Source organism: Silene latifolia, chromosome 1, assembly GCF_048544455.1.
Source record: "Silene latifolia isolate original U9 population chromosome 1, ASM4854445v1, whole genome shotgun sequence".
In the NCBI taxonomy this organism is placed as follows: Eukaryota; Viridiplantae; Streptophyta; class Magnoliopsida; order Caryophyllales; family Caryophyllaceae; genus Silene; species Silene latifolia.
The window spans coordinates 77,044,065-77,057,120 of record NC_133526.1 but is presented as its reverse complement, the minus strand read 5'-3'; the positions used below and the strand labels follow the sequence as shown (position 1 = coordinate 77,057,120).

General features: G+C 33.0%; 1 non-coding gene across 1 annotated transcript; it reads right to left on the bottom strand.

The window, feature by feature from the left end:
• Window positions 1–11,261: 11,261 nt before the first annotated feature.
• On the bottom strand, window positions 11,262–11,368 carry LOC141619715 (small nucleolar RNA R71). The gene has a single exon (XR_012531789.1). It is a non-coding gene; the product is annotated as a small nucleolar RNA R71 (small nucleolar RNA).
• Between the last annotated feature and the right edge of the window lie 1,688 nt (window positions 11,369–13,056).

The following is a 13,056-nucleotide window of genomic DNA, read 5'->3' as shown; positions in this document are numbered from 1 at the left end:
AGGGTTCTTTAGTTTATAATTATTTCCTTCAATAAAAGCTATTTTCGCATCCGGTGTCGATCTTTGTTCCCGCTTCCATTCGGTATTTTCCTGTTCTATTATTCAATATTCGCTGCTTTTATTTCGTTCATAGATTAGAAATTGCTAGTTAGAATTCCCAAAAGCCAATTATCGTTTCATATTATTGCTTGTTTAGTTAATTTAAGTATGAATTCGTATTCTTTAATTATTGATTTTATTGCTGTCATTATTTCTAGTATGAGTAGCTAAATACCCATGTGCTAGGAATTAGGGAATCCATGGCGTCATGAGTTAATTTTATTTAGTCTAGCTTGAACCCGTACCGGCCTTATTTACCTTTGTGAGATTTTTATCCCTTGCTAGATTGAGAAATTAGCAAAGTTTGACTTCTTGCAAGTAATTGGAAAGACTATAGTGCGAAAGTAATTTAGTTTCTTTCTAGGGTGGAAAAGAGACCGAAAGGCTTAATTTGAATAGGGACTTAGACGACCTATTTGACATCCTGAGACGGTATTGGATAGACCTTGACTTTACTAGACTGACCCTTAAGCCATGGTGAACCGAAATTCCTAGCTACCTTTTATTATCTACTTAAACTTCATTTAATTTTCGGTAGTTAGTATAGAATCAATCAACCAAAACACCCCCCTTATTTGTTACTTCTAGAATGAAATATAGAACAACTGAAATTCTCTTCCTCCCTGTGGTTCGACTCGTGCTACCGCTGTCTACAGTAGTAGTTTCGAATTTATAAATTTAAATCTTGATACTTTACGACGGTATCAGGAATTTAATACAATTTTAGGGCCCCTGACTATTTACTTCTAATCTGAACTTTTTGTATTTATTGGATGTTTGTCATTAGTTCAATTGGATGACATTCCATCCTTCCTACAAGGTAGGACATAAAACATAAATTACATAACTATAGTATTATGCTTGGAAATGTGAGATAATGGTGCCGAGTATCTACAATATGTTGGTGGCCGGAATACGGTAGTCTAACACAAAAATTCAGTGTTAGAATTATCTTTGGGTTAATAAAGTGAAATTTCTAAAATTTGATAACCCAAAAGTGAATTTCTCTTAACTATAAGACTTTCGAATGAAAATAATATGTCTATGTTACTGACCGTTAATAACGGAGTTAAGGGTGACATTATGTTTGATAATTATTTTGGCATATAAAATGTACGGTAGATGAACACATTCAGTAAAGAAGACATTAGGCTGCCAAATTCGAAACCGCAAATGAATTAGAAAAGATAAAATCATGTTTGGAAGAAAATGATTACTTTCATATGACAAACTATAAAATATGCTATAAATAAGTTAATTGCATACTTATGAAATCCCGTGCATTTGCACGGATAAAAAAAACTAGTTTTGTTATCATAAAGCGAAGCAATTTTAGAAAATGCCTTTTTAGTTCAAGTACTTGGACTTATGTAAATTTGTTATATGTTATTACACTAAAACTTGAGAGAGACGGTCTCTCACTAAGTTATTGAGAGACCAATCTTTCGTACCCTTTTATTTGTATTTTGTACCCTTTTTGTTATTGATCATGACATAGTAATTTCGTACCTATTCACATAATAAATGTACACATTTTATCATTAATCATGATTTGTACCTATTTTATTATCTTTAGTACCACTTTTTCTAAAAATTGTACAATGGTCTCTCAATAAAGCTTATTAAAAGATCGTCTCTCAGGAGACCTACTCATGTTATTATATATTTTGTACTTATTGTTTCTATCATTAATAAGGTGCATATTGTAAAGATAATCGCTAATTTAATAATTCATGCTCATAATATGTTATGAACCACAAATTAAAATGCCCTTCATGAACTATTTTATTGTAATTTGCCAACTATCGTAAAAGCTATATAGAATTGTCGGGGGAAGAATTATGGTTATTAAATATTGTACCCGTTATAGGTGGTAGGAGAGGATGGAGTTTTTGTTCCTGTTTTATACCCACTTACCCGTTAATCTATTAAATTAATTATTTTATTACAGTTTAATAAAATTGTTTATTTGCTTCATATATTTATTGAAAAACCATTCAAAATCTTAATTTATCAACTTCTTGTGTGCGAAAAGATTCGGAATGTGATTTATGCTCATTGAATAAAAATTTACTCATCTTAGTTATTATTTCTCCTTTGTCAAGTTACATAAGAAAATATTAAATTTTTTTAATTGATGGTTTAGAGTCAAGTAATATGTACAACCACAATGTTAATAGCGAACTGTATGTGATTAATTAATTATATGAATTTGTTTTTTCTTACTTTTGTTCCTTAATTTAGTTTAAATATTTATTTATCATAAAAACACAATAGGATAAACTTCAGCTATAGAGAACCAATGGAATTGTAATATTTTATTATTCTACATTCTAGGAAAATCTTTTAACCCTTTTAATTTCAATTAAAAATGTATGATGATTGAATATAAAACAAATGTAGTAATAATTTATTTTCCTTAATTACTCATATGCCTCTATTTCATATATGAGATTGACATGTCATTTGTGCTAACAATATAGGCCGCCATGTCAACAGCGAGTTAGAAGATTAATATATAGTATGATGATAATGATAATGATAATGATTGTGATTTCAAAATATACTATGTGATATTCCGTCCGTTTTCATCTATTATTATGACTGTATTTCCTTGTTTACATTGCAGCACACAATTCATGGTTAATATGCAAGGGAGGAAATGATATGTAAGGGAGGATAGCCAATCTTTGCACATGATATTCATAGTCATCGACTCATAGCCAATCAGTTATCAATTATCAATTATCAATTATGTATTTAAATTATGTATTTAGAAAGGAAAGTTTAACATAAATCAAGAGATTGGAATTGGAATAAAAAACCCAAAAAATGAGGAAAAGGAGGAATTTTTTGTAAATAATGTTAATACAGCAATTAGGAAACTCACGTTAAAAACACATGATGAAGAAAAATGGAATCTTTTTATAATTTTTGTAATTAATGCTAATATGGAAAATATCAATGTGAATCTGACGTGTTTTGTATCCTCATTTCTCAAGTGTGTTATTATTATTCCATGTCACCCTAGGTGTGTAATTATTATGTCATGTCAGTGGTCAAGTTAGAAGATTAATATATAGACTAGTTTTTGAACTCGTGCACTGCACGGGTGGTAACGAAAAAATTATAAAAAAAAGTAAAATTTAAGTACTTTTTAGATTTAGTAAATATATAAACTTTATTATGTCTACCCGTAAACTTTTTGGTAAGTGTACTCTGCTTTTTTTTCTCGATTAACTTATGAGGGGTGAATCTGAAAAGTGGATATAAAATTATTGTAGATTTCATAACCTGATTATTACACAATATACATTTAAGTTTACCCATAACTTACGTTTTTAATCATACTAGTTTTACGCCCGTGCAAAAAATGCACGGGTTTACTTTATTAAATTGAAAAGATCAATAAGAAGGTTAATATATTTAATAAAAATATGATTTTAGTATTACAGTTATATCGATGTAAGAAGTAAGGAGATTTTATACGCTTAACTTAGACGTGAGAAAAAGGATTACGCATCTGAGGTAGTACCCCAGACCTTATAGTTTTTGAGCATATATACACATTTTTTCTGAGCATATTTCCATTTATAAATATAGTTTTTGAGCAATATTATATTTTTTTAGTGTAATGTTTTAGTAAATGTGCTTAAAAACTTTACACTAAAGCAGAACTCAAAATTTTTAAAATAAAACTCAGAAAATGAACAATAAGAGGTATTATCTCAGATGTATAGTCTATGAACTGCTTAGACGTAAGTAAAAACAACGCATTAGCTCGACATTATAATGATATTGGTCTCTGTGTTAAATTTGGTGTATAATGATATGAATTTGTTTGTCTATATTTTATTGGTTATTATTCATTAAGTTTGTTATTTTCTAATTTATTAGTTTGAAATTTATTAATTTGTAGTTATTTAACATATGGATTTATGTATAGATTTTTATTTTTTTATTTTTATTTTATTTTCTTTTTTAGCATAAAATTTTATGTAAGTAAAATATTTATTATAAACTTAACATATGAATATTCTGAAATTTGTAAAATGGAAAACAAATGAAATAAAAGGAGAAATAGTAATTAATTGGGAGAGATTATGGTGGGGTCAATTACCCTAAACCAAGCAGCCAATAGGAAGCATTTAAATGCTTTGGCTTTTATAGATAGAGGATTACTCAACCGCACCTAACACATCGGAATACGACGTCCATCTTAACCCTTATCTCAGCAGCCCCACACAACCATCCATATCATACGTCCTCCAACTACCATGCGACCCCTTGTTGCCTCCACCGTCCCCTACGGCCCGTACTTCTAACATAACCACCATCCCGGCCCCACCTTATGCGTGACCCACCCCTAACCCAGAGATTCTAACTCCATCATTACCCATTCATTTGCAACCCATCTCTATCACGACCTCCCACCATTAACACCGCTCGTTCATTCGTTTTTCAAATCGCCAAATACTAATTTTTTTTTATTTCTTTTTTTTTGTTTATTAAGTCATGTTAACTCTTGTCTCTCAAAATTGTAAATCATTTTGTGATGCAACAAAGTTAATTGGATAATTTAAAATGAGAGATTGAACGATGAAATGAAAAAGGATAAAAGTATTTTTTTTGCTAATACCTTATTTACTAGTTATTTTTTCAAAGTTATAATGTTATGCATTAGTTGTTTGATAAGTTTTAAAGTCACTCCAACTTATATAATACGAAGTATCTAAATTAGTTTTTTTGATAATTCTATGTCATTGATTGTGTATGATCTTATACATATTATGGAATTTTGAAACTTTACCTAAAGAAAACTTAATAGTTCAATAGTAACTGTAAGTCTGCAACTTTTTATAGAAAAATTGCAATTCTCAATTAATTGCTGAAAGTAAGGTTCCTTAATCAAGTATTCTATGCATTCACATCGCAACAGCCAACAGGTACCCGAAATGAAAACATATGAAGAATTGTTATGTTCCAATTGTTTGCGTATGAAATTAAATAAGAGAATTACAAATGGAATAATGAACTTAGTAGAGTTTTAAGAAGATGTAAGTTATCTTCAGTTATAAGTTGCGAAAGAATTCGTTATAATACACCATTACATTAGTAGTAGCATTGAAGTCACTTCTTTGTGACAAATAAGGATTTTGAGCCCCTTTTCTTGTTTGTTACCCTTGACATAGCCAAGTATAGCTGTCCATGGCCAAGTACGGGTTTAGGAAGTTATAACCCAACATGTAATAGAGTGCCTTTAACTCTTAAATATAGGCGTTGCAAAACATACGGTAAGAGAGAATTGTTTCCTCTTCACTTTACCTTCGATCTTCCTTGCTCGTTTTTCATGTATGCCACATTTATGCTTTACAATGCCCAGACTTGTATGGGCAGCGTGCCACCAATATACCAAAACCCTGAGAAGATAGAAAAACATATTCAATATCGTCATTTTCGGGATCTTTAAAATGACAGATAAGGTTAGTTGATTGTTGGTACTTGTAGCTAAAATTATTAAATGATCGATAAATATAATTCTAACATTTTATTCGGAATGCACATAACATGTTCGGTATGATTATGGAGAGAATTGACCATTGACTCCATGACTACCACGAAAATGTTAGCATTCCAACAAAACTGCATTCTTGTAGCATAATATAATTGATGAATACCGTTCATTCGATCTTGAAAGCCTTGATCTATAGCATTGATTTTTCATACCAGCTATTGTATAACAGATGTACATTATGAGATCCTTACCAAGCTTCTACTGTTCCTGCAAGTTAAAAAGATGACCCATGTATGTATAGTGATCAGATTGTGATTATGAGATCCTTATCATTGGTACCGTCAAAAATTAATGTAGTAAAAGTGCGATAGTACACACATTTGGGTAAAATGTTATACTAAGAAACCATTTTGTTAAAGAAATTATCTGCATGTTTTTTCAATGACGCAGGTACTCACCTCTTGACGGCCCCGTTGAAGTTGATTCAACCGAAACAATGAGGCAATGATAATTGGTGAATCTAAAATAGCTTTTTTCTTACTATTGAGATCGGTCCGCTACTTCGCTCCCATTGAATATTGACATATTTGACACACCGTATTTCAATAGTGATGTCATTACTCGTGAAAAAGGTGTGGAGAGACATTTTGGTTTGAAGTTCAAGAACGGAATACTATTGGAAGTCGATGAATTTTTTTTTTTTTTTCTTTGCGTTGGCGGTCTGTGAACTTTATTGATGAGGGTTATGGTGGAGAATAAGGGTGGGACTTATTCTGATATGGTAAATTAGATGGTTTGACCGATATTTTAGGCTGAATTGTGTAGTACCCCGAATCTCCTATAAGTGCATATAACTGATGCGTGATTTTACGCAGAATAATATTGAGATACATATGGTATTGGCAAAGTGGAATCATTTCATATATTTTCCTAAAAAGCTTCCTTATTTGGCGTAAATTAATGAGTTGTTGCCTTTTTTATGCATTGATTTATTTGTAACGATTAAAAATTAAAAATATTGATATATCGAGAGTCCATAGTAATGTCACTGAAGCGGATAAGGATGATACATTACGACATGTTAGTTGTAAAATATTAAAGTGAATGAACACCTTAATATTATTTTGAGTTTGACTTATAATGTCTAAATATCATATCATATCATATATGGAGTATCATTTCCTTCAATCAAGATGATATGACGATATGATGATATTCACGTATTGTTAACTAAAATAGGCGATTTTTATGGATTATTCTCATTAGTATTTTGATTAGAATACTATATATTAGATTATTCAAGAAAGTAAAATTTCAATTGTTTTTATAGTTTTTTTTTACGAAATAAAACCCGAATTTCAAGGTAATATAATATAGTCCTAAAATCAAACAACTCTAATCAATTATAATTATACTGATACAGTTTCTGTTTTATAATTATAATCAATTTTGCAATATTTTTGTTTCTGGTATGGTATCAAATAAATTCGCCACTTTGTACTTTTGTATTAGGTAGGTATAAAGATTAAGAAATTTTAAAAAATTTACTAAAAATCATCAATTGCTAAAGTCATGCATGAGAATTCTACCAAGAAAAAAGTCATGCATGAGAATATAAAAAGTCAATCAAATGTTTCCTCCTATGGCTCCTAAATAGATGTTTTGCATGGTTGTGGGTTGTGGCCCATTATTATACCGTATGATTTATCGTATTTAGTTGCAATAATATCTTTTTCAAACTGACTAAAATATGGAGTATGTGGGAAATGATTGTTGTTTTCATCTTAATTTTACGCATAAATATATCTTCTAAAATATGATTGCTGTTTTCAAACTGACTAAAAATATAAATTGATTCCATAAATATCTCCTAAAATATAAATTGACTCTATAAATATCTCCTAAAATTATGTCAAAATCAAAATTGTTTCCATGATTGGGCCGTGAATGTTTTGTAAACTAAATTTCTCCTAAAATATAAAATGACTTAATAAATATATTTCCTAAAATCACGTCAAAATTGTTTCCATGATTGGAGCGTGAATATTTTGTAAACTGTATTGGCCTTCTAAATATTTGGATGACACGTGGCAAGAAATTGGGGTGTGACACATGGCGATTAAAGGGGTAGCCGGTTGTTGCTTTAATATAATATATGATATGATATGATGATAGATTAACTACCCACTTCTCAAACTAAGTTCTTCCCTATTTTAAATCTTATCACATATGGATTATTTCACAACATGTGTCAACCATTTTACATTTTATCTTAAAATCTTTTATTTATAGTTGAACAAAAAATTGGTCTCCATTTTCCTTCCCCTTCATTAAATTTTCGTATCAGAACAAAGTTTTAAGGAAGCGTCTTGATAAAACCCGTGCATTGCACGGGTCACAAAACTAGTTTTTTATGTTATATATCAAAAGTTATATTTAATATTCTCCTCACTAATGAATAGTGTCCAAAAAATAAATGTAAACTATTCAATGGAGTGATATGTTAATATTTATAAGAGAAAAAAAAATAAAGTTCAAAAATAAGTTAAATAAATTACAAAATTATTTTGAGATTATTTATTGACACTAATAATCACTCGATCACTCGCAATGCAATCAAACAATTTTTATAATGCGCGTTATTACTGATAACTGCATTTTGTATACACTTATTGATTCATTTGACATAGTATTTATCTTCCATATTGTACTTATAAGAGTCGTTTTATATGTCATTTCCCCCGCTTTTATTACTTTGGTATTGCATGTTGGTTTTTGCAGGAAAAGTGTCCAAAATATGCTACTTAGACGATTTATTTTCCTTTGTTTGCTACTTTAGTTAATAATGCTACTTAGACGCTTTTATAACCTAATAATGTTTACTAAGTCCTTAAATAATAAGAGGAGTAATGGGCCGAAGTTATAAAGCAGATTATATAACTCATTCTCATTACTAAGTGTCGATCGTTTATCAATTTATTTTCCTTTGTTTGCTACTTTAGTTAATAGACAAAATCAATCACCACCGAAATTTGTTACTTAGACAGACTTTAGTTAGCAAATAGAACACAATTTTCTCCCTGTGGGTACGATCCCGACTTTCTCTACTGCATTAGTTTAGGCCAGTTGGTTATTTTTGATTAGGTGTGCGATTTAGCCTGTCAAATTTTAGCGTCGTTGCCAGGGAGACGGTGATATTTTATTTGCGTTATTTTAGTTTTTCTTTTGTCTCAAGGACTTCAGTTCCTTGAGACCATTCTCATGCTACTTACCATCAGGTTCCAGCAGGATGAGAATGAGTCTTTTGGTGCTTATATAGACAGGTTCAAAGAATGGCTTGATACATTACATCATGGAGATTTGTCTGACCTCCAGATTTGCTTGTCTATTATCAAGGGTATATGATAAGTGCATAATTTATATTGTTTTACCCCCTTTATTGGCTCCATTTTACATGTCATTTAGCACTTATCATAGTGTTTTGAGCTAATATTTGTTATTCTAGTTGCAATTGCTTGTTTCCACATATTTTGTAGGATACTTCAGCTTTTTGGAGCTAAAATACAGCAAGATGAGCTACTAGAATTATATGGCTAAGTAAGAGAACAAGATTGGACTATCATGGAGTATTTGCATGGGTTTTGCATGGAGAAATTGAGGATTAATGTGTGTAATGCAAATATTGTCAACAATCAAAGTCAAGCCCAAATTCAAGTCCAAGTCAAGGTGGGAAGCATAAGATTCCAACATGCGTAGGATGCTAAGAATTAAGGTCTTAACCGGGTGATTAATCGTTCAATTAATCACCAACATAGGATTCTCAAAGCAATTAAGTGGGGAGTTAAGGAAATCGAGCTGGAAACACACGTCCCCGATCGGGGATGCCAACCCTGATCGGGGTTGACTGTTTGTAGTTGGCTTATGTTTCATTTCCCTCCCCTATATAAAGGAGAGGCACTTCAAAGCTTGGGATCATCTATTTCTCACGTCTCATACACTCTATTATAGCTTTAAGCAATATTTCTCTCATTAGATTTCATATTTAGTTTACAGGTTGTTTAAGCTTTCCTTAGTTTAATCTTTCAACATTTTGTTCTACATTCAAGTTATAATACAAGCATTTCTTATTCAAGTTCACTTGGTTATTTGTTCTTCCCTACAAGTTCATTTCCATACGGTATTTCTATTTCTAGTTTACTACTTTACATTTCTATTTTAGTTATCGCATAGTTTGTCATTAGTACTTTATTATTATCACATTAGCATTATTCTTATTACATGTTATATCATTTAGTTTATATCATTTCTACAAGCATGTTTAGCATTTCTTATAACAAAGTTTATAGTTTACATTGCATTATGAGTAGCTAAATTCCTTAGTCTAGGGGCTAGGGAAGCCATAAAAAATCAAATATATAAAATGTTAAATTAGGTTGATATAATATTGTTTAATTGTTTCTATCACATGTTTGCATCGTCACGTGAGTTTGATCATTCGTTCTAAAGTTGAGAGGCATGGAATTGAATTAGACTAAGCATGTGTAGTAGGACGACCTAGTCATGGACGAGAGTTTCTCTAGGACCCGGTCTATGGTTGACACTAATACCGTAAGGTGGGTGTCTCTAAGCCTAAACAATTGACAATGTTATTATTACCGAGTTTAACATGATCGTATATTTACCTTTACATGTGCGACCCGACTCCCCTAGACTCCCTTTTATTATATAGTTTACATCATAATTTTTTATAGTCATCAAACCAAAAAAACAAACAAACCCAAAACGAAATCGATCTTGATAGAAATCATCCCATAGCATTTCACAACGTAATTCCCGTCTCCTTGTGTTCGACCCCTATTACTACATTAATTTGTGTCTAGCGTAATTATCTTTGCATAGGTACACGATAAGCCTATCAAATTTTGGCGTCGTTGCCGAGGAGCACGGTTTTATTGCGTTTTGAATTGTCGATTTTTATCTTGTTTTCTTTTGTCTTGAGGAACACTTGTTCCTTGAGACTGTTACTTATCATTTTCTAGAAATTGTTGTCTTATGCCCAGGTCCTCTCGTAGTGGAGAATTACTTTCACCGGATTCCGATCCCGAGAAAACCTTTAGGAGAAGATGACATTTTTGGAAAGAAGTGAAAGAATCCGCTTCCCCTGTACAAGTTGAATGTGCTAGAAAGTCTTACCTAGACGATCTAAAAGTTCTTGAAGAGGAGGAGGTTTCAAGTTCATCATCTCCACCACCACCACCATCTACTACTAAAAAGATGGTGAAACTTTTACGATCACTCAAAGCCCACCGCGGCCATGCTTCCGGCCGGTATCACAACTACTCAAATTACCGCGCCGGACTTCAAGATCAAACCGGCTTTCATTAGCCTTGTGGAGAGGAAGCAATTTGGGGGAAGTCCTTTGGAGGATCCCAATTTGCATGTGCAAAATTTCTGCGATTTTTGCTCCATGATCCGTCAAACGGGCGTCACTCAAGCCCAAACAAGGGAAATACTTTTCCCTTTCTCTTTGAAGGACAAGGCCAAGCTTTGGCAAAATAGCCTTGACCGCACCGCCATGGGAATCACCAATTGGGAGACATTGGCTCTTGCTTTCTACCAAAAGTTTTTTCCACCGGAGAAAACTCAAACTTTGAGGAGCCAAATCACCGGATTCCGTCAACAAGCTCTTGAGAGCTTATATGAAGCTTGGGAGAGGTACAAAGAGCTAGAAAGGCAATGCCCATATCATGGGCTAGATGATTGGTTTCTAGCTATAACATTCTACAATGGATGTTGTGCCGAGTCCCGAAGGATTCTTGATTCCGCCAACAATGGGCGGTTTGATCAAATTGACACCGATATTGCTCATGCCAAAATCGAATCTATGGCGGTCCATGATGCACAATATGTCAATTCCCGAAGTGTGCCACTCAAAGGTAAAGAAGAATCCTCCGACAATTCCGTCTTGCTAGCTCAAATTGCCTTACTTCAACAACAATTGGCGGAAAGAGATGCTAGAGATTCCCTTCAACAACTCAATGTCGTGTCTTCTACAAGTCAAATCATTGTTTGTGATGGTTGCGGAGGTGCAGGTCATTACACCGCTCATTGCCAAGCTCCTATTGAAGAGGTAAATGCTTTTCAAGCTTTGAGACAAACTTCTTATCCACCGGGTACATTTTCCAATACATATAACCTGAATTTAAGATTTCACCCGAATATGTCTTATAGAAGCAACAATGTGCTTAATCCTCAACCTCAACCCCTCACCACAACAAAATGCCTATGTCCCTCAACAACAAAAGTATAATCCTCCACCGGGTTATCAAAATCAACAAAGGCCCCCACAACACAACCACCAACAAAATCAACCCCCACCACAAAATGCCAACAAAACAACCAAGGAGGAGGTAAGCCTGAGGGCTTGATAGTCCAAATGCAAAAGGAATTATTGGCTCAAATTCAAAAGAATGAGCAAGCTCAAAATGTCGCGATCAAGATGTTGGAGCAACAAATGGCTCAACTAGCCTCATCTAGCTCTTGAAGGAAAACGGGTCAACTACCCCCTCAAGGTGAGCAACCACATGCTACCCTTAATGCTATCTTCTTAAGAAGTTGTACGAAATATGATGGGCCATCCATGCCCAAATAAGATGAGGAGGTACTTGTTGAGTTGGAGATTTATCCAAAAGGTAAAGAAAGTGAAGATGTTCCAAAGAAGGTGGATGATCCACTTGTTGTTGAAAAAGTCAAAGATGTGGAGGATGCTCCTCCAAAAAAAGATGTTGAAGCAAAAGTGCCGGAAAAAGTCAAAGTGTCATTCCCTCATAGATTGGCAAAGCATCAAAAGAATTCTCAATTCGGTAAATTCATGGAAGTTGTGAAGAATCTCCAGGTAACCGTTCCCTTTACCGAATTAATCACTCAAATTCCATCTTACACTAAGTTCATGAAAGACATTTTAACTAAGAAGAGGACTTTTGACGAAGTTAAAACAATAGCTCTCACCGCCGAGGTGAGTGCTCTTTTTCAAAGCAAGTCCCCTCCTAAGTTAAAAGATCCCGGTACCTTTTCTATTCCATGCACAATTGGCACCAACCAAATTGATAAAACTTTATGTGATTTCGGTGCTAGTGTGAGTGTAATACCTTACTCTATTTGTGCTAAGCTTAATATGGGAGTCTTAAAATGTACTAGTGTCACATTGTAAATGGCGGTCCGTTCTATAAAACGCCCTTTGGGAGTTTTGGAGGATGTTCCCGTTAAGGTTGGTAAGTTTTTCATTCCGGTGGATTTTATTGTTCTTGACATGGCCGAAGATGCCCCAATCCCAATCATTGTGGAAAGACCCTTTCTACATACCGCGGGTGCGTTAATTGATGTCAAGAATGGTAAAATTATATTGGAAGTAGGTGACGATAAGGTCACATATAATTTGAATA